The following is a 23,959-nucleotide window of genomic DNA, read 5'->3' on the forward strand; positions in this document are numbered from 1 at the left end:
CTGGACTTTGTGCCTTCCCCCACAGTGGTAACCACTGTGGGGGGATGATTTTTCTGTGTGTAAGGTACTTTGTTAGTCTGTGTCCAAGATGGCTGTCAGAAGAGAGAGTGGACGCTGGCGCGCTTTAGCTGCCGCTGCTCTCTCTTCACATTGTGTTTTTTTTTATTTTTTGATTTTGTGTCTTTGGAGCGATTTCTATCTTTAATTTGTGTATTGATGATGTCCTTATTATTTATTTTTCTCCAACTATATGTTTTTTTTCTCTTCTGTTCAATCTTTGTAAGGTGTCCTTGAGATTTGAAAGGCGCCCGAAAATAAAATTTATTATTATTATTATTATTTAATATTAGTTAGCATTGCTGTGGTTTTTGTTGTCTGTACAGATACTTGTTCCAGGGTTAATATAATTTCACAAGCATTTGGCTGTGCTGAAATGTGCTCTGCATTGTAAAAACATTATAGATTCTCTTCTCTGCAACATTATCATGAGTGAAATGATGTGTATCTTTTTGAACAATTCTTTCTATTTGATGACACCGTCTATTTAAGTTATGTGTGCTGATGGCAGTATCTGGAGACGAGCTTCAGTGAGTTGCTGGGCTTGGTGTGACAAAACCGAATGAACAGAGTTGTATTGCACTGAGAGCTGGAGCCCCTTGGTTAATGACTATATTTTTAACAATGTTAATTCAGCTTCTTCACATTTTCTGGCTCAATCACTCCCCCCCTCAATTTCCCCAATGATCTAAATTTGGCTTCACTGAAACAAGAACAAAAACATGCCACCTATAGATAGCACATTGTTGATTAATTGTACCTCTCTTTTTGTTATACTTACTGCTTATAACAGGAGTATTAACTGCTAATTATGGCAAGACGATCAAAGATTGGAGACTGAGCATTCAGATTTGTGTCAGGAAAAAAGGTCCAAGAATGACATCTGCTCCCAGGTTAAGGCCTAAATTAGACTGGGTACGCCAAAGAAATAAAGTGATTGTCTCAGGGCAAGTTCCATTATCCATTCTTAAATTGTTAACTAAACTTCCCAACCTTTCCCACAGTACTTTCATCTGTAAAGCATTTTAACTGAAATATCATTATCAATGATTAGAATTATGTGGTTGTATTGAAATGATTTGCAATTTGCGATTTAACATGTTGTCGCATGGGGCAAATCACTATAATTTGTTTCTTAGATTATTTTTTTCTGTGCTAAATAACCTTGTGTATTATTTATGTATGGTAATAGAATGCTGGAGTAACTCAGCGGTAAACCAGTATCTGCAGTTCCTTCTTATACACCCTGATGGATCCTACTGTTACCGACAGAACATAGAGATATCTGCTAACTTGTGGTATCTATTTTGTTATGTTAATCCAATTAATAATACTAATGAAAATCATGCATTCAGCATGCTTGTCATATATTCAATTTGATGTAATAATACAGCTGATGTCCCTAAAATGAAACCAGTTGTGAATAGAATAAGTAGTTTTGGAATGTCACAAGATAGGTTAAAGTAGAAAAAAAATCTTCAAATGATTGTAAATCATCTTTCGATATTGCCCACACTAACTTCTTCCAATATCAACATTCCTAATCGATTCCTAAATGAATTCTATGCCATAGCTGCCGCAACTCTTTCTGGCAACAAATCCCAGGTGTCAATTATCTTTAGGATCAATAAACACTTCCTAATGTTGGACACTAAATTTATTCTTTATAGCAATGAGCCTCTATCCTCCTGCAATGCTACATCTGAAAATATTGTTCCTGGTTTCTTTCCTTTGTCACGTTAGATATCTTATGTGTATCAGCTGAGACACCGCTTAAAACATCCCCTCTGAGACTCTGCTTTTAGTGGGCTAACAAGCCCTAGATATCAAATCATTCCTCACAGCTGTGCCACTGACACTGGGGATCAGCCTCACAGTTCACCTCACAGCTCTCCCAAGGGCCGGGATGTCCAACTTACACGAAGCACAGGGAATTGTACTGTGTGCTTCAGGCCAGGCCTTATCGGTGCATTGTAGTGTGCCCTCAGGAAGCGTGAACTCAATTCACTAAGTAATATAAACTGAAAATCCTCTTGGCTTTATTTATTGCTTTCTTAGACTGTTCAGGGAGAGTGGAGAAAGATAATTAACGGCTCTTTTTTGTTCAGATTTTCCTCTCAAGTCTCTAGACTTTAAATCACTTCCCCACCTCAATCACCGACTTGCTTTATGGAGTACCTTTATTCCTTACATTTATTTGCAATGTGCAACAACTTGGATTTGTTCATAATGAATTCAATTTGTATTTGAGCAATCTGGGAGTAAAATTTGTAATGTTTTTTTGTCCGGAAAGAAAGTTTGACTGTCTCCATTCAGCACACACCGTCCTTCAGTTCAGCATTGCACTGCGAATGAAAACCCAGTGCTATCCCGATTCTGGGCCGCCGAGATTGAGATCTCCTCCCTCACACTTGTAACACAACCTCCCCTCTTGCTTTTCATTTCACCGACATCCAATCCAAGTGTCAGCTTTAATTCCCAATACCTGGCTCATTTGCTCTTACGTAAATCAGTCTTTTGATTGTGAATACATACTTTGTATGAGCGTTAAATAAGCGTTTGCCTAAAGTCTCCGCTTGTTTCATAACAACAGAAAACTGTTTCTGAATTCTTGGGGAAAGAAGGATGTGAGCTTAACGTTTATATGTACGTTTTAAAGAAAGGAGGGAGAGAGAAAACGGGGAATTATAGACCAGTTATCCTTACATCGGTAGTGGGGAAGCTGCTGGAGTCGTTTATTAAAGATGTTATAGCCATGCATATGGAAAGAAGTGACGGGATCGGAAAGTCAGCATGGATTTATGAAGGGTAAATATGCTTGACTAAAGGGCCTGTCCCACTTACGCAACCTTTTCAGCGACTGCCGGCACCCATCATAGGTCGTCGACAATTTTCAACATGTTGAAAATACAGCGGCAACCAGAAAGACGCTACGACTTCTTGGGTGACTAGGAGACCTCTCACGACCATACAGGCGACACCCTGGGGACATGGCCCCTGGTGCCACCCCGTGACACCCGCGACATGTTGCCAGGGGTCGCCTGTATGGTCGTGAGAGATCTCCTAGTCACAACTTAATATTTTGGAATTTCTTGAAGATGTAACAAGTACAATGGATAAGGAAGAGTCAATGGATGTCGTGTATCTGGACTTTCAAAAATTCTTTGACAAGGTCCCACACAAGAGATTAGTGTGCAAAATTAGAGCACATGGTATTTGGGGTGTTGCTTAATCAATATGGCCACTGTATCGCTGTGCCTCCTTATTAAAGATATTTCAACAGCCCAATACCTTAATCTCCTAACAATGTAAACACTGTTATAATCACTAAATCAGATACAATGTTAATTTGGGTGAAAATAAAGATAATTGGAATCTTACCAAAATACAAACTGATCATTACGTCTAATTATAAGTAGTCAAGGTAAAAGGTAGAAATTCATCTGCTGATATATCTTCTAAACATGCATTCATGTGTATGAATTATAATCTGCTTCAAACATTCAGTTCCGATGATGCAAATGCTTTCAGTGCACGTAACTCAAGGCAAATTACCCTTCTTTATTCCCAATGAGAAAAGCTGAAGCCTGGGTTTAAAATCTCACTTATCCCTCCAGTGCTGATGTCACACTGCAATTAAAAAGACAGTAGGTTTTATGGTCACAATTGCAGGCTACAATTACCAATGTTTCTTGTTCTGTGAGAAAGATCAAGCAATGGTTGATCAAGTCACTGATAAAGATATTCTTATAATTTCCACCTGATATGAAAATAACGAAAGACAAACTTTTCTCCAGTTTAAATTCTTGCTCTGTGTGGGGTATAAACTTTCCATTTCCCATACTGAACTTTGTCTGATCGTACCATCTGCCTCTCAACCCCCCCCCCCCCTATTGCCTGTGTCGACCTACCACACTTTGTCCTGCCTCTCTCCCCTCATCCAAGTCTATTTTCCTATACTACAATCAGTCTGAAGAAAGGTTTCAATGCTGATACATCACATATCCATGATCTCCAGCTTAATCTGCTGAGTTACTCCAAGTATAGGAAGGAACTGCAGACGCTGGTTTAAACTGAAGATAGACGCAAAAAGCTGGAGTAACTCTGATTAGATGCTGCCTGTCCCGCTGAGTTACTCCAGATTTTTGTCTATCTTCGAGCTACTCCAGGACTTAGTGTCCTTTTGTATTAATCAGCATCTGCATTTCCTTGTTTCTACTATTTTGGTGCATCTTGTCTTGATAAATTGAATTTGACTTGGCATGTCCCTTTACAAATACATGGTAGTGGGAAGAGCACAGATGCATGTGAAAACTGATTAAACATGCACAGAGCTGCTCTCCCCATGTTGAATGCTGACACAGGTGATCAGGTTTTGCAAATCTGAGGGCATTTAAAAAAAAAGAAGTCAGTCCCAGCTGTTTTTGTTACTTGCAAGCAAAGTAACGGAATGATATCTTTATTTCACACAACAAATAGCTCAACCTAAATACTGCAGCATGCTTTTGGTTGAAATACTAAGAAAGTGATCTGTAGCTATCAGTCATTCCAGAACATAAATCTATTCAGTTCTTTGTTGTCCAACATTTTATTTGGAAGCATGGACATCTTTTTTCTAAGAATACTAACTGTATTAATCCCATCATGAAACAGCCTCCAACATCAGCAGTGCATAGAAAGGAACATGTGGCTGTGGTGGCTTTGGCTATGTCTACAGTGTGAAGAAGGGTTCTGACCTGAAATGCCACCAATCCCTTTTCTACAGAGATGCCACCTGACCCGTTGAGTTACTCTAACACTTTTTGTCTATCTCCAACATCAGCAGCACAGGAACCGACTCCGCTGTGGTCTGGAGTGGAGAACTATGTGTTCATCGCAGGGAGAATCAAAATCTCATCAGAAATAACAGCACTGGTATTCATCCTCTTCATTAATTGGTGTCATCAACATGATTTGTCACTGCTTTACTTCGAATGGATAAAGCTATTTTTCATATTGATTCTTCTATGTACATTCCATAAACTAGTTCCTAAATTGGTTCTATTCATGGTTTAAGGTAGTCAGGAAATTCAACAATAATTCAGTTGTGGCTTTCCTGATACATCTGTGTCTGGCAAATCCATATTGTTACCACAATAAGATAACACAATAAGTTACCACAATAATTGGATGGCATTCTTTTTTCCTTCATACAATATCTTGTACATGTCGTTGGTGAGGACGCATTTGGATTACTGCATTCAGTTTTGGTCACAATGCTATGGGAAGGATGTTGTTAAGCTGGAAAGAGTGATTTACGAGTGTTGTCAGGACTTGAGGAGCTGAGCTAGAGGGAGACGTTGGGCAGGCTGGGTTAGGACTTAATTCCTTCGTGCAGGAATCTTATCAAGGCATATAGGATTTGAGCGTGAATGGTATTTTACCAGAGTTGGGGAAGCAAGAATCTGAGGACATGGTTTCAAGGTGAGAGATTTAATAAGAACCTGAGGGACAGCTTTTTCACATAGTGGGTGCTAGTTGGTGGGGATATGGATAAGGTTCACACCTCCAGATTAAGGGACAGTTCTTCCCAGTTGTTATCAGGCAACTGAATCATCCTATCAACAACTATAGAGTGGTCCAGTACTATCTATCTCATTGGAGACCCTTGGGCTATCTTTAATCAGACTTTACTGAACTTTATCCTGCATTAAATGTTATTCCTTTTATCATGTGTCTGTACACTGTGGATGGCTCAATTGTAATCATGTACAGTTCTTCCATTGACTAGTTAGCATGCAACAAACGCTTTTCACTGTACCTCGGTACACATGACAATAAGCTAAACTAAACTAAGCTGCCAGAGTAGTTAGTTGAGGCAGGTACTCTAACAACATTTAAGAGCTATTTGGACAGGTGCGTGTATAGGAAGGGTTTAGTGGGATATGGTGGCTCTAGTGTAGATGGAGCATTTTGTTCGACATAGGCAAATTGGGCCAAAGGCCCTGTTTCTGTGCAGTATGATGCAATGACTCTAATATCAGTTACAAAGAACATTTGTTGCATTTGTGGAGGCAAAGTGATAGTTGACGTTTTGGGTCAGGCCCCTCACTCATGTCAACACTTGCAGTGACTGTTGCGAGTCCAGAAAACGTTTGTTGCTTTGCACAAACTAGAAACAAATTTCATTTGGTCCCATGGAAAAGGGGGAAGGATTGGACTGAGGAGAAGAAGAGGGGCACAGCAATTGACCAGGTAGCCAAATGGGATGAGAATAAGCTGAAGTTTACTGGGTTCAAGACTGATGTATTTTTGGATAGTTGAACTGTGTGGAATCAGGATCCAAGCTCAAATTTTGAGGTTCGGTATTTCGCAGGTTAACTCTCTAGTTAGCGGGAATTAAAAAAATAATATCCAGGATAAACTTGGTATGCATCTATTGTGGAAAAATAACATGCCTTTCTTAAAAAGGTAAATTAACTCTTCTGTGTTTATTTAAAAAACAAACAAATCTTAAATGGAAAAAAAGAAAAGAAATTAGCCTTTTTTCTGATTGGTTGTACACATATGGTTGGCATATTAGATAACCAATGGCAGGCATATGGTTGTCCTGGTGATTTGAAAAAAGAAAGTATGAACACACACCTCCAAGAATACATCCTTACTGAGCTGGCAACCCTGCTTGCAATCATAAGGTCATAAGGTCATAAGAGATAGGAGCAGAATTAGGCCATTCAGCCCATCAAGTCTACTCCATCATTCAATCATGGCTGAACTATCTGTCCCATCTAACTCGATTCTCCTGCCTTCTCCCCATAACCTCTGACACCCATACTAATCAAGAAAGTACTAATAAAGCTCATTTATGTGGCTGAGAGTGAAGTTAGTCCTTACTTCATGATAACTTCAGGATATGATTCAGGGAGAAATATGCAGCAAACATATGTGTGCGTTCATTGGTAATTTACCACCTAACTGATAAAGAAGGCTCATGAATGAATGTAGACAAAAATGCTGGAGAAACTCAGCTGGTGAGGCAGCATCTATGGAATGAAGGAAATAGGCAACGTTTCGGGCTGAAACCCTTCTTCAGACTGATTTGAGGGTGGGGGGTGGGGGGGATGGGGGGGGGGGGGGGGGGGGGACGGGAAGAAGAAAGGAAGAGGAGGAGTCAGTGGGCTGAGGGAGAGCTGAGAAGGGGAGGAGAAAGTAAGGACTACCTGAAATTAGAGAAGTCAATGTTCCGCTGGGGTGCAAACTGCCCAAGCGAAATATAAGATGCTGCTCCTCCAATTTACGGTGGCCCTCACACTAGCCATGGCGGAGGCCGAGGACAGAAAGGTCGGATTTGGAATGAGAGGGGGAGTTGAAGAGCTGAGCCACCGGGAGATTATGTTGGTTATTGCTAACCGAGCGGAGGTGTTCGGCGAAGCGATCGCCAAGCCTATGCTTGGTCTCACCGATGTAGAGCAGCTGACATCTAGAGCAGCGGATGCAATAGATGAGGTTGGAGGAGGTGCAGGTGAACCTCTGCCGCAGTCTGGAAAGACTGCTTGGGTCCTTGAATGGAGTCAAGGTGGGAGGTAAAGCGACAAGTGTAGCATTTCCTGCGGTTACAAGGGAAAGTGCCCGGAGAAAGTTACGTGACTCCCTGGTCAATTCGTCCCTTCCCACCCGAACCACCCCCTCTCCGGGCACTTTCTCTTGCAACCACAAGAAATGATACACTTGTCGCTTTACCTCCTCCCTTGACTCCATTCAAGGGCCCAAGAAGTCTTTCCAGGTACCCCTTACTAACCGCCACTCTCCAAACCCTCTCCCTTTTCGCCTCCATACCTCTCCTCCTCTCCCCTCCCCCTCCACCACTTTCCTCCCCTGTGCTCCACCTGGACTCCGACCTATTTCTCCCCTCCACATCCTCCTCCCTCACCCTCCAGCTACTTTCCTTCTCCTGGGTTCACAATTCACAACTCTTCAAGCCTGATCCACGCCTTCGGTTCTTATCCATGGCCTTTGTTCCAACCATCGACCTCTAAAAATAACCCTCGCCTGTGTCGACCTGTGATCTGCCATGCTTTGTTCTGCTTCTCCCCTTTTCCAGCTCTCTTCTCTCCCCCCTACAATCAATTTGAAGAAGCGTCTCAACCCGAAACGTCGCATATCCATGTCCTCCAGAGATGCTGTCTGACATGCTGAGTTACTGCAGCATTTGGTGTCCTTTTGAGCAAAAAGTAAAGTGAGGTGTACATATGAAAAGCATGTCCATGAGCATTGAGTACGCATGATTATGTTTTTATGGACTCTTCATAAATGGAATTAGATCCAATTTGATTCACAAATCGTCATTCATATTTTGTGATTAGAATAGAATAGAATAGAATAGAAATAATTTTATTGCCACACAACCAAGGTCGGTGGTATTTGGGTTGCCAGCAGCGGTACAATAATAAAGAACACAACCACATTAAAAATTTACACAAACATCCACCACAGCATTCATCACTGTGGTGGAAGGCACAGAGCTTGGCCAGTCCTCCTCCATTTTCCCCTGTGGTCGGGACCACCACCCTCCACAGCCGTTGCTGCGGGCGTCCAGATGGTAAGGGACAAAGTCAAAGTCAAGGTGAGTCCAGGATCGGCTCTTCCCAACCAGAGACCGCGGCTTCAGGCTGGTATAGGCCGCAGGCCGGCGGTCAAAGTTTTAAAGTACCTGCCGTGCCGCAGCCGGAAGCACCACAGTCTGCAGGGCCGGCGGTCGAAGCTCCCCTCCTGGGGTGATGTTAAGTCCATACCACGCCCGCGGTAGAAGATGGCCACGGGCCGGCGGTGGAAGCTTCTTCCACCCGGGTCCCCAACGTGAGATCCCGGGCTGTAGACGCCGCACCAGCTGGAGTTCTGCAGACCGCGGCTTCAGGCTGCCGGCTGCCGCGGGCCAGCGTAACGGAGCGCTCCCCTCCAGCGTGGTCTCACCCGCTCCGCGCCGAGAGTCCACGCTGTGCCCGCCGCTGAAGCTCCGGGCGCGTCTCCGGGAAAGTCGGCGCCGATCCTTGCTGTTAGGCCACGGGGGAGGCGGCCTGAAAAAGTCGCCTCTCCATGGAAGAGGCGGCCGAAACGGTTTCCCCCTTACCCCCCCTCACCACCCCCCACACTTAACACACAAGGAAACATTAAAAACACACTTTTAAACATACTAAAAAAATAAAAAAAGTTGAAAAAAAAGACGGACACACAAGCTCACATGGAATTATAATCCCCATATTGTGTTATACCGTGTAACCAGATGCACAATGATAAGACTATGCTCCCAGAGAAAATGCCTTGTATGTTGAAAATTAAATTGACCTGACACCAATCCCAAATTCTAACTGCAATCATGGATTTTAATGTTTGCATGGCTGTGATGTTTGCAATTGATTGCAATGTCACAAGGAAAAGACTTTTAAGGTTTAGCACACATTACTAAACAATTACAGGACGAATACTCTCACACTGATGGGTTTAAAAGGGACAAAATTATCGGAAATAACACATTTGTAACTCATTTGGTAGAAAGGAAAAAAAAGGAAGTTTCAAACATGACCATTTTTAAAAACTTAAATGATGATTGATGATTGACATGCTGTGCATTTTATGTTCCTGCCAAGGAATTAGAGCATTTTTTCCCCTTTAATCTCTCGCAAAACTTGCTGCTTGGAGAGATTGAGATAAATAGCTTTGTAAGCAGATTATTCACAGGCTGGAAGATTCGACAGTGGCTTGACATTCTACCTCACACAAATGCTAGCCTTCTTGCTTGTTGGTTTTCAACAATTACTATTCCAGAAAGAATTGGTTTCTCCCTTGTTTGTAAAAAAAAGTGAAATGAAGATGTTCATCTGTGTATATTTATTGTGCTCTCCAAGGATTAACTCTGCAGGACAGTTAACGTGAAATGCTGTGTAGATGTTTATGTGCTTGTAACTCAGTTTTACTGTTTATTTAGGTTGGAAAGGACAAGCTATAGAAGACCAATAGCTAAAAATAGCAGAAACACACCAAAAATCTATCAAATAATTAAGCTTGGAATAAATGAAGAGACTGTTTTAAAATAAACAGTTAGTTCAGAATTAAAATTTTATAAAACAGAGTAACTGTATCGTTTGGATTGACCCGATGAAATATATAATCAATGAATTTATCGTAGGGGTGACCTGTACAAAAGGGACAGGGTTACACCTTAACTGGAGGTGGACCGATGTTCTGGCAGGCAGGTTTGATAGGGCTACATGTGTGGGTTTAAACTAAATAGTGGGGGAGAGGGATTGACAAATTGGGAGTATAAAGATGGAGTTGAAGGGGAAGTGGCTACAGGAAAAATTACAAAAGTTTCTCGAATTAATGGGAAGGAAAGCTTGAGAAGGGTCAACAGAGTAAGGTTAGGGCCAATTGCGAACAGTGCGAGGGGGGAAGTGAATACGGAGGTCAAAGTGCTGTATATGAATGCACAAAGTATAAGGAATAAAGTGGACGAGCTTGAGGCTCAGTTAGAAATGGGCAACTATGATGTTGTGGAAATTACTGAGACATGGCTGCAAGAGGGCCAGGGCTGGGAACTGAATATTCAAGGGAATACCTCCTATCGAAAAGACAGACAGATGGGCAGAGGGGGTGGGGTTGCTCCGTTGGTGAGGAATGAAATTCAGTCCCTTGCAAGGGGTGACATTGAAACAGGAGATGTGGAGTCAGTATGGATAGAACTAAGGAATTGTAAGGGTAAAAATACCCTAATGGGACTAATCTACAGGTCCCCAAACAGTAGCCTGGACATAGGGCGCAAGTTGAATCAGGAATTAAAATTGGAATGTAGCAAAAGTAATGCTGTGGTTGTTATGGGAGATTTCAACATGCAGGTAGACTGGGAAAATCAGGTTGGTACTGGACCCCAAGAAAGGGACTTTGTAGAGTGCCTTCGTGATGGATTCTTAGAACAGCTTGTATTGGAGCTTACCAGGGAGAAGGCAATTCTGGATTTAGTGTTATGTAATGAACCAGATTTGATAAAGGACCTCAATGTTAATGAGCCATTAGGAGGTAGTGACCATAACATGGTCAGGTTTAATCTACAATTGGAGAGGGAGAAGGGTAGATCAGAGGTGTCAGTGTTATAGTTGAATAAAGGGGACTATGGGGCCATGAGGGAGGATCTGGCCAAAGTTGACTGGAAAGATACACTAACAGGGATGACAGTGGAACAAAAATGGCAGGTATTTCTAGGAATAATACAGAAGGTACAGAATCAGTTCATTCTTAGGAGGAAGAAAGATTCCAAGGGTAGAAAGGGGCGACCATGGCTGACAAGGGACGTCAGGGACAGTATAAAAATTAAAGCAAAGAAGTACAATGTAGCAAAGATCAGTGGGAAGCAAGAGGATTGGGTGATGTTTAAAGAACAACAGAATAACCAAAAAGATAATACGGGGAGAAAAGATGAGGTACGAAGGTAAGCTAGCCAAGAATATAAAGCAGGATAATAAAAGCTTCTTTAGGTATGTGAAGAGGAAAAAAATAGTTAAGGCCAAAGTTGGACCATTGAAGACCGAAAAAGGTGAATTTATTATGGGGAACAACGAAACGGCAGATGAGTTGAACAGTTACTTTGGATCCGTCTTCACTAAGGAGGACATAAACAATCTTCCTGATATATTAGTGGCCAGAGAATCTGGGGTGACGGAGGAACTGAAGGAAATCCACATTAGGCAGGAAATGGTGTTGGATAGACTGATGGGACTGAAGACTGATAAATCCCCAGGGCCTGATGGTCTGCATCCCAGGGTACTTAAGGAAGTGGCTCTAGAAATCATGGATGTATTGGTGATAATTTTCCAATGTTCTATAGACTCAGGATCAGTTCCTGTGGATTGGAGGGTAGCCAAAGTTATCCCACTTTTTAAGAAAGACGGGAGAGAGAAAACAGGGAATTATAGACCAGTTAGCCTGACATTGGTGGTGGGGAAGTTGCTGGAGTCAATTATAAAAGATGAAATAGCCGAACATTTGGATAGCAGTAACAGGATCGGTCCGAGTCAGCATGGATTTACAAAGAGGAAATCATGCTTGACTAATCTTCTGGATTTTTTGAAGATGTAACTCGGAAAATGGACAAGGGAGAGCCAGTGGATGTAGTGTACCTGGACTTTCAGAAAGCATTTGATCAGGTCCCACATAGGAGATTAGTGGGCAAAACTAGGGCACATGGTATTGGGAGTAGAGTGCTGACATGGATATAGAAGTGGTTGGCAGACAGGAAACAAAGTGTAGGGATTAACGGGTCCCTTTCTGAATGGCAGGCATTGACTAGTGGGGTACCGCAAGGCTCGGTGCTGGGATCACACTCACCCCCTACGACGTATACGTGGCACTGAGTAGGACTAATGCACGTAAAGCTGCTGGCCCTGACGGCATCCCCGGGCGCGTGCTCAGGGCCTGTGCTGCGCAGCTGACAGACGTCTGGACTGACATCTTCAACCTGTCACTTTCCCAAGCAGTTGTCCCCACGTGCCTTAAAACCACCTCCATCGTGCCAGTACCAAAACACTCCACTGCGGCAAGCCTCAACGACTTCCGCCCAGTTGCACTTACCCCCATCATCACCAAGTGCTTCGAGAGGCTGGTCCTGGCACACCTCAAAAGCTGCCTACCCCCCACACTGGATCCCTATCAGTTTGCCTACCGCAAGAACAGGAGTACAGAGGATGCCATCTCAACGGCATTTCACTCCGCCCTCTCCCACCTCGACAACAGAAACACTTACGTAAGAATGCTGTTCATCGATTACAGCTCAGCATTCAACACCATTATACCATCAAAACTGATCACCAAACTCGGTAACCTGGGCATCGACTCCTCCCTCTGCAACTGGATACTGGACTTTCTAACCAACAGACCCCAGTCTGTTAGGTTAGACAAGCACACCTCTTCAACCCTCACCCTGAACACCGGCGTTCCACAGGGCTGTGTGCTGAGCCCCCTCCTCTACTCCCTCTTCACCTATGACTGCACACCTGTACATGGTATTAACACCATCATCAAGTATGCAGATGATACAACGGTGATTGGCCTCATCAGCAACAACGATGACTCGGCCTACAGGGAGGAGGTCCAGCACTTAGCAGCATGGTGCGCTGACAACAACCTGGCCCTTAACTCCAAGAAGACCAAGGAGCTCATTGTAGACTTCAGGAAGTCCAGGGGTGGCACGCACACCCCCATCCACATTAACGGGACGGAGGTGGAACGTGTTTCTAGCTTCAGGTTCCTGGGAGTCTCCGATGACCTCTCTTGGACCCACAATACCTCAACTCTGATCAAGAAGGCTCACCAGCGTCACTTCTTCCTGAGGAGACTGAAGAAGGTCCATCTGTCTCCTCAGATCCTGGTGAACTTCTACCGCTGCACCATCGAGAGCATCCTTACCAACTGCATCACAGTATAGTATGGCAACTGCTTTGTCTCCGACCGGAAGGCATTGCAGAGGGTGGTGAAAATTGCCCAACGCATCACCGGTTCCTCGCTCCCCTCCATTGAGTCTGTCCAAAGCAAGCGTTGTCTGCAGAGGGCGCTCAGCATCGCCAAGGACTGCTCTCACCCCAACCATGGACTGTTTACTCTCCTACCATCCGGGAGGCGCTACAGGTCTCCCCCCCCCCCCCCGGACACTTATTATTATTTATTCAAATCATTTGCTACGTCGCTCTTCCAGGGAGATGCTAAATGCATTTTGTTGTCTCTGTACTGTACACTGACAATGACAATTAAAATTGAATCTGAATCTGAATCTGGGATCGCAGCTATTTACAATATACATCAATGATTTGGATGAATGGATTCAAAGTAACATTAGCAAATTTGCAGATGACACAAAGCTGGGTGGCAGTGTGAACTGTGAGGAGGATGCTATGAGAATGCAGGGTGACTTGGACAGGTTAGGGGAGTGGGCAGATGCATGGCAGATGAAGTTTAATGCGGATAAATGTGAGGTTATCCACTTTGGTTGCAGAAACAGGAAGGCAGATTACTATCTAAATCAAGTTGGGAAATGTGGAAGTACACGGGATCTGGGGGTCCTTGTTCATCAGTCTATGAAAGTAAGCATGCAGGTACAGCAGGCAGTGAAGAAAGCGAATGGCATGTTGTCCTTTATAACAAGAGGAATCGAATATAGGAGCAAAGAGGTCCTTCTGCAGTTGTACAGAGCCCTAGTGATACCACACCTGGAGTATTGTGTGCAGTTTTGGACCCCTAATTTGAGGAAGGATATTCTTGCTATTGAGGGAGTGCAGCGTATGTTTACAAGAATTCCCGGGATGGCGGGACTGTCATATACTGAGAGAATGGAGCAGCTGGGCTTGTACACTCGGGAGTTTGGAAGGATGAGAGGGCATCTCATTCAAACACATAAGATTGTTCAGGTTTGGACACACTAGAGGCAGGAAACATGTTCCCGATGTTGCGGGAGTCCAGAACCAGGGGCCACAGTTTAAGAATAAGGAGTAAGCCATTTAGAACGGAGACGAGGAAACACTTTTTCTCACAGAGAGTGGTGAGTCTGTGGAATTCTCTTCCTCAGAGGGTGGTGGAGGCAGGTTCTCTGGATGCTTTCAAGAGAGAGCTAGATTGGGCTCTAAAATAGTGGAGTCATGGGGTATGGGGAGAAGGCAGGAACGGGGTAATGATTAGGGATGATCAGCCATGATCACATTGAATGGCGATGTTGGCTCGAAGGACCGAATGGCCTACTCCTGCACCTACTATCTATTGTCTATTGTCTATTGAATTAATTAATTAATAAGTTTTGAATGAATAAGTTTATTGGCCAAGTATTCGCATACAAGGAATTTGCCTTGGTGCTCTGCCCACAAGTGACATACAGTGACAGTTAGGCATGACATAAAACAATAAACATTAATAATAAAAGCATGAGTAAGAAAATCCAAATGTTATCACAATTTTGAGTTCACATGTATGTATCAAATATGTTAAAGAGTAGGAGGGTTAAAATAGAACATAGAATGTCGAACAGTACAACACAAAAAAAGTTATTTTGGCCACAATGACCTTTGACTGTGTGGGAAGAAACTGCAGATGCTGGATTAAACCGTAGACACAAAAATCTGGAGCAACTCAGAGGGTCAGACAACACCTCTGAAGAAAAGGAAGAGGTGACATTTCGGGTTGAGACCCTTCTTCAGACTCGAGCTCCAAATTAAGCTCCATCTCTCATTTATCTACCCATTTCTGATCTAAATCGCAATGTATACTTTGACAACTTCCTCACCGTCCACAATTAAGCCAATTTTGGGGTTGCCCACAAACTCACTAATCGACTCATCTACATTTATGTCCAAGTCATTTATATGTATATATATATATATGAAGGGGATAGGGGTATAGTTACAGACGAGGTGGATTTAAGAACATGTAATTTAAAATGATTGAGGATTAAGGACACTGATGAAGAGTAATACCAAGGGAAACCCAGTCTGTTAATGTAACTCAAAAACACAGTCAGCACAAATACCTATGTATCTGATTTGTATATGTCAGGATTATTTTTCTCCTCAGTGCTTAATTGGTGTTTTTTTAAATGTATTAAGCAGAAATAATGGCATGTCTAAATCTGGTAATCCTTACCACAGTGAAGCAAATAATGGAATGTACATGCATTTTCATTCTTTCACTGCCTGCGTGACAGTTTAGAAATTTATTGATGCGATAACCCTATTAACAGAATATCTGTTGAAGGCTCCAATTGTGTTTTTAAGAACAACGAATCCTGCAGAGAAAAGGAATTAACAGTTTCATGAAAGCTGTCCTAACCAATGGTTGTGGACTGGTGCTGCATGTTGATCTGTATCCTGACCTACCAAGGCTTCTACAAGGATGGAAAACTCCAACTCTGCTTTGGAAATAGATTTTGGACCACACAGTTCACCCTTACAGTTTGTGCTCTGTCATTCTCTGAGCTTCTTGCACAATTGTTGTTGGTGAGAGACACTGAGGAAAAATACTAAACTGCCATGCCCACTATAAAGGCAAATGCAATATGACAGACTTACAGGGAAGCATCAAGAAATTGAGCCTCTTATGATCAAACCTCCCGGTTAGCTTGCTATAATTGCAATTTAAAGCAATGTGGAGCACACTCATCAGAATTAGATCAAAAGGATCTACCTGGTGGTTATTTCAGCACTCTCTTCACCTACTGAACGTGTCGATTCAACACTCAGCTGTTGCTCTTCTGGTGGGCGATGCCCTCTGCTACTCAGCTCACATGGTCCTATTAAAGGCGTGAAATGTGATGAGCATGAACAGTTCATCACAACTAAATGAGATATCTCTCTCTCACACACACAAACACACGCACACTTCAAGCAACTATCATCTTTGGAACAGGAAAGCTTTTCTCTGTCCAAGCGATGGAATCCGGTAAACTCTGCAACGATGAACATCTGTCTATTTTTAGAACTTAGTTGCTTTGTTTTATTGTTGTTTCTGCTTTTGCAATGATTTCTGGAACTGAGGGAGTTGCCCCCAGTTACCATTTGTCTGGGACACAGGAACTTGAGCAATAGATGCATCAGGGTGTTTAGATATCATGTTAATCATTTCAGATGAATACTTTATAAGGAGGCAATATTTTTGGAGATTAAATTATAAAAAAGAAAAAAAAATGCATTTCATTATCGCATCATTGGAACCAACTCTAAAATGTATGCTTTAACATAAACCCCATAATATATTTACAGTTATGTTTCATTTGCACTTTATATGACAGGTTTGTTAGGCACAGCCTATGTGAAGTATTACAGCTGCGCAGTGAATGAATGACTAACTAGGGCACTTTCCCAAACTTTCCAATTGGTGTAAAAACCAGTGCATACAACCACTGTGAACCACTTGGATTAACTCATAAATAATTAATAGGGAGGGCTTGAATTATACCACTGAGATTAGATAGGCTGAGACTACTTTTCTTGGAATGAAGGAGGTTGAGGAGTCACCTTATAAAGGAATATAAACTGACAAGAAGCCGATAAAGTGAATGATCAACGTATTTTACCCCAGTGTAGGAGGAGTCTAGAACTGGAAGGGAAATGCTTAAGATGAAAGGGGAAAGATTTAAAAGGGATCAAACGGGCCACTTTTTCACACAGAGGGTGATGGGAAAATGGAACCAGCTGCCAGAAGAAGCAGTCGAGGTGCGTACAATAACAATATTTAGAAGACATGGCGGCAGGTACATAGATAGGAATGACTGATGGGGATATGGGCAAAATGCAGGTAAATGGGACGAGTTCAAGTAGCCAAATTGGTTGGCATGGATGAATTGTCTACGCTACTAAATACCGACCCCACAAATATCATCTAATTTCTTACGTTAGTCCTTTCTACTCTTGTTGCAATATTGCAAATAATCACAAGTAACCTCTGCTTTTACAAATGTTCGGCATTGAGATTTGTGCAAATTTCATTGTTCACTTTTGTTCTGAACTAGGCAATGAGAATTAGCAAAATGCTATTCCAATGCCATAATGCCTTTGATTTAACTGTCTCACCAAAGACATCTTTTCAACTTTGGAAATGTTATTTTATGTCACTAACATCTAGGTCTCCAGTTCTCACACTGAGTTGTTAATTCAGCAATGGTCCTGCAAACTGCATGGTAAAATCTTGTTTCATTGACTGTGTCTGGTGATTAGACATTTGCACAAATCAAATTCTACTTTTCAAAACTACAATCCATCTAAATTACTGAAATAATTTATAGTGATCAGTGCAACTGAATAACAAAGAACATTTTAATGGCAGTTTACATCTATGAACAACAATTAGCTCAGATCCACCATTGTTAATTAGGCAATACAACATGAGTGATAGCTTTACAAATGTACTCATTTTTCCCTGACTGACCTTGCCTCGTTAACCACATTATCCTGAGAATACCTCAATAACTGCATTGCTGGGTTTTGCAAGGATTTCAAATCAGCATCTGTGCCATTTCCAACCATTCATAAATTCAGACAATGACAAGTACAGAGGTCTTTGCAGATCCATAGGACTTATTTCACTATAAGTGGCTGCTGGAAACTAGTCAATATCCATTAGCTTTATGCTGATAACACTGCAGTTGCAGAAGGCTACACCAAAGCTTTTCATACCTCTATGTCTGTGTCGAAGAGATTGAAAATCCTTAACCAATGCGGTGTGTTGGATATGACATCAACATGAGTATATTGATTTCAAGTATTTTTATTTCTAAAATAAGGATTCTGATAAAAGGCCATCGACTTGAAACATGAACTCTATTCATCCCACCACAGGTGTAACCTGACCAGCATAATAACATTTATTATTGCAAGGGTGTGACAACTATGCCTTAGATTTTACTTCGGAGTCACGTGAGTGATTCCGTAAAGAACCCGTTCAGCACGCATGCGCGGCATTACGTCCAGCAGAGCATCAGCGGCACAGCGGGAGTCGGGCTCTCCCGCTATGGAGATGAAAGAACGGACCGTCAGGTAAGCTGACGTCGGTTTCCTTCACAGGGAGCCTTCTGCTGTCCGGCAGAGAAGAAAGGCTCTGCAACAAACCTGTCCCCCGCTCGACTCCACGGAGGAGCCTTCCTTCAGGGTGGACAGCAACGGAACAGACCTGTCCCCGCTCGACTCCACGGAGGAGCGTTTCCCATCTCACGGGGGCAGCAACAAGGCGGTAGGACCGCTAACCCAGCGCTCCGCTATCCCGACACCGTGCCGGGCCCAGCCCGCTAGCGCCTCAGCAGTGGGCTGGAAGTACCGCCACGGAGGCGTCCGGCCGGTGGCTCCGACTTATCGGACGGGACGTCTTTCCACCTGCCCGGGGGGGAAAGACAGCCGTCTGAACAGACCTGCCCCACGCTCGACTCCACGGAGGAGCGTTCCATCTCGCGGGGGCAGCAACAAGGCGGTAGGACCGCTTACCGGGCGGTCCGCTACCCCGACACCGCGACCGCGCCCAGCCCCACTAGCGCCTGAGCAGCGGGCTGGAAGTACCGCCACGGAGGCGTCCGGCCGGTGGCTCCGACTTATTGGACGGGGACGTCTCTCCACCCAGGCGGGGGAGAGACAGGCGCCTGAGCCGCTTGGAGCGGCTCTTGGAGCAGGAGCTCCAGCGAGGTGCACCCCAGGAGGGGCGCTCTCGCAGAGGGGGTCAGGCACTCCGTCCACAGTGCCTTGTGCACTGTCCATTGCTTCCTCCTTTCCAGAGGATAGCTTTGGTGACCAGGACTGGGCTGGTCAAGAACAGGGGTAATAGCTGAAGATCTTGGGAGTATGCAAGGGGTGCAGGAACAGGAAGAGCTGCTAGGTGTGGTGGACAGCTACGTGGAAACCCCACGTACAGGAGGCCGTTAAAAGCCTGACGACAGCCATCACATCATTTTTTCTCCTCGTTCCATGCACAAATACGGAGATGACCACAACCTTCGTAAACAAGTCATATAACCTGCCATAAAATCCTACATTGCGGGGTTGTGCATACCCCAGCCACTGAGCCAGACCCACTGCTCTTTGGGGGGAAAAAACTCACAAAGCATATGAAGGACATGCAAGAGGTTTTACAAAACCTTCGTCTCATGAGGGCAGGGCCGGGACGAGTAACCAAAAAACAGTAATTCCTACGCAGCAGCACCCCATCGCATCCATCAGTCAACGTCTACCATATCGGACTGATGAAAGCTCGGGGTCCGCATTCTATCACCGAAAGTCTTCTTTAGACCAGGGCCCAGAGCGGACCCCATGGAAAATGTGCCACCCCCCAACGTCACCGCCACGTCAGACGACGTGCAACACTCGTTGGACCGGCAGGAAACAGAAGAATACCCATAACCATGGAGGTAGGTGGGTCTGGGTCCTACCAGTATATAGAGTAATACTAACACATGGGAGTCTATCACGAGTGATCAGCATATACTCAATGGCATTAGTGAATACAATTCATACTAGAAAAATTGCCACCAGGTCAACATTCACCCCAGAGGGTATTTTTCCCCTCTCCGTTAAAGAAACAAGAGGGACAAGCTGAACTGGTGAGAATAATTACAAAGGGTATCATGGGAAAACCTGAACCCTTGCAATTCGTATCAAATATATTCACTAAACCCAAAAAAGATGGTGGATGTCGCATCATCATTGACTTAACTTCACTAAATATGTTTGTTAAGTATATACATTTCAAAATGGAACCGGTTGTTACTGCCAAACAACTAAATTCCAAAGGATACTTCATGGCAAGCATTCATCTTAAAGATGTTTACTATTTAGTACCATTCACAAGGATAATCGCAGATACCTGAAATTTACCTGGATGGGGCAGCTATAGCAGTTTATAGCGTTACCCAATGGGCTCACATCAGCCCAAGAGTGTCACCCAGACACTAAAACCAGCTCTGGCAATATTCAGAAGACAAAAACATATTGTCATGGCATATCTTGATGATATCCTAAATGGGTAGGCAAGACCATGAATTTGACTATATTAGCTGTTCAGCTACCAAACAGTTATTCGAAACCCTGGGGTTGTCTTACATCCAGATAAATCTAAGTTGAAGCCATCCTCTATCATGGACTACTTGGGCTTCACAATTAATTCAGTCTACGTGACTGTAACATTGCCAAGAGACAACATAGTTGAAGTGGCACAATTTAATGGTCAACAAACTACCAACTACTCGACAAGTAACAGAGCAATTGGGAAAATGGTAGCAGCATTTCTGGCTACATAATTCGGACCTTTGTACCAAAAACGACATAGAGGTCATTATTTGATCGTTTCATGAAGTTACCCACTGAAGTAATATCAGAACGACAGTGGTGGGCAAATAACGTTTGACATAGTTTCAGCCTATTATTATCACTAACCCTACGTCAGTTATCCAAACAGATGCCAGTACTCAAGACTGGGGAGCAACTAGCTCTATATCCAGCACAAGTAGTAGATGGACTAACCCAGAATCATCGTTACCACTTACACTGGGCATTAATTATCTAGAGATGTTTGGGTGACTTTTATGGTTTAAAAGCATATGCATAAATATGCATCACTTGCATGTACGGTTATAAATAGATAATACTACGGTGGTGGCCTACATTAACCATATGGGCGGCATAAAATCGGTATCATGCGACAAGTTGGTCAACACAATTTGGCAATGGTGTGTCCAAAGACATATTTGGCTATCAGTAACTTACCTGCCAGGTAAGCTAAATACAGTGACAGACACCAGGTCACATAAATTTAATGACAACATCGAATAGATGTTAAAACCCCCCCCCCAAAAAAAAAACAAAAAAAACGTTCACAAAAGTTATCAAGCAATATGGCATGCCAGATATCGATTTATTTGCATCAAGGCTAAATCACCAGGTACCTATGTATGTCGCTTGGGAACCAGACCCTGAGGCAGCAGCAGTAGATGCGTTTGCGCTGGATTGGGGAAATTCTTCTTCTATGCATTTCCTCCCTTCTGCCTCATCAGTCAGGGACTACGCACAGTACAAATGGACTCTGCTTCAGGTATTTTGATAGTACCCGACTGGCCTACACAGCCATGGTCCCCAATACTCCATGGCATGGTTGTTGAAACTCCGATGGTATTCCCCAGTGACCCAGAGTTATTAACACCCAGTGTCGGGCACAAGTCACCCGTGCCATGAAAAAATCAAACTCCTGGGTTGCAGATTCTGCACAAACCACTTCTGGGACTGGGATTATCAGAACAAACCGTCGACACCATGTCAGCATCCCTCCGAACATCCACTGAAAAACAGCACTTGTCCAGCATCAAAAAATGGGAGAAGTACTGCTTGGATACAGGGACCACCTACTCAACCGCTACAGTTACCAACGTACTGGAATTCCTGGTGAACCTTCACCACGATGAAGGACTTCAGCTACAGAGCCATCAACACAGCTAGAATTGCCCTGCCTGTCTATTTCAAAACCAGCTCCAGGACAACAGGCCATGGGGTCCCACCAGCTGGTGGTCAAACTAATGAAGGGTATTTACAACTCTAAACCCCTAGACCAAGGTACACCCATATATGGGATGTCAGTGTGGTCCTGACATACCTCAGGGGATGCCCACCAGCCAGATCCCTCAACCTGAAACCATCTATGCTCAAAACACTCATGTTGATGGCACTTGTAGCTGCACAGAGGGTCCAGTCACTACACCTATTGCGACTGGACACCATGCTCACAGCTCCAGGCCAGATCTCTGTCGTGTCCAGGGTATGGTCAAACAGAGCAGACCAGGAACACCTAATCCAGTCGTGGAATTCCGGGCTTACCCGCCAGAAACAAGGTTATGTGCCATGACCCTATTATCCTACATAGACACAACCAAAATATTCGAGGGAGATGAAAAGCCTTGTGGGTCAGTCATAAAAAACCTTATGGTCGGGTGACGAGCCATTTCGGGATGGCTCAAGCAGGGGCTAAAAGCTGCTGGGATAAAAACTAACATGTACAAAGTTCATTCCACCAGGGCAGCATCCACGTCAACGGCTAAAAGAATGGACGTGCCTATAAACCACATCCTGGCTACAGCAGGATGATGGGGAGGAAAGACCGTTCAGAAAATTTATAATAAGCCGTTGGCAAAACCTGTTTTATTTGCAGGAAAGATTTACCAGACTGCAAATATTTAATTTAAGCCCAGGGGAACAATTTAATTTCTTTGTTGTTATTGTTAAAAAATACCATTGTGTTTTTCTACAAACAGATTCATTGGTTGATTACGATAACACACTTCCTCCCTCAAAGACTTCGGCAGTGATGTAGTAATAACTGTTACACGGTTCGAAATCACAGAGCTTTGAAATCTTCACGGAATCACTCACGTGACTCTGAAGTAAAATAGTAAGATTAAACGAGAACTTACCAGTTTGAAGTTTGATCTGTATTTTATGAGGAGTTACGATGAGGGATTACGTGCCCTCCGCTCCCACCCTCAATAATATGGGTCAAATTCATAAACTGATGTCTCCTTATATCTTTACTATGTTTACTTCAATACTGTTTCTATCTGTGATTCCACACGCTGCTTTGAAGTATGCCGCGCATGCGTGCTGAACGGGTTCTTCACATAATCCCTCATCGTAACTCCTCATAAAATACAGATCAAACTTCAAACTGGTAAGTTCTTGTTTAATCTTACTATTTTATTGTGCTGTTTACATATTGGTTTACCTTCATTTTTCATTAACATTCATTTTTGTCTAACTGTAAACAGCAGGCTGTTGATGAAATACATACCAATGCAAAATAAAACTCATGCAAGTGTACTCTGTTTGAATTATAGTCTGACTTGCAAATGTTAATTGATTTTCATCAGCAGTATTAATAAGGAGCAGTTTTGTTATTGTAACACACAGATGATGCAGATCAATGGCAATTCTCATATCCTATCAGAGTGTGATAATTCTAAAGGGGGAAGGTGAGCAGCTGGAAGTTGTTGTGCACATTGGCCAACGTGACATAGGTAGGAAAAGGGATGAGATCCTGTGAAGTGAATATAGGGAATTGGGCAAAAGATTAAAATGCAGGAGCCTGAGGGTAGTCATCTCTGGATGGTAGAAATAGGTAGCTAGGACAGATGAACGCATGGCTCAGCAGCTAGTGCAAGGGCAGAGATTCTGATTTTAAGATCATTAAGATCTCTACTGGGGCAGTGGAGACCTGTACAAGAGGGCCAGGATGCATCTGAACTGGAAGGAGACCAATATCTTTGCAGGGAGGTTTGCTAGTTCTACTCGGAAGACTTTAAACTAGAGAGGCAGAAGGGTGGGTATCAAAGTAGTAGCTCAGAAATTGGAAGGAGTGATAAGAAGGTGGAGTATGATCA

At 43.4% G+C, this 23,959-nt stretch overlaps 1 long non-coding RNA gene across 1 annotated transcript; it reads left to right on the forward strand.

Moving 5' to 3' along the window:
• The first annotated feature begins 7,709 nt into the window (after nt 1–7,709).
• On the forward strand, nt 7,710–23,751 carry LOC116971125. Its single transcript, XR_004411410.1, has 3 exons — nt 7,710–7,819; nt 17,274–17,277; nt 23,741–23,751. It is a non-coding gene; the product is annotated as an uncharacterized LOC116971125 (long non-coding RNA).
• Nucleotides 23,752–23,959: the final 208 nt, after the last annotated feature.

This window comes from Amblyraja radiata, chromosome 3 (assembly GCF_010909765.2).
Source record: "Amblyraja radiata isolate CabotCenter1 chromosome 3, sAmbRad1.1.pri, whole genome shotgun sequence".
Lineage (NCBI taxonomy): Eukaryota > Metazoa > Chordata > Chondrichthyes > Rajiformes > Rajidae > Amblyraja > Amblyraja radiata.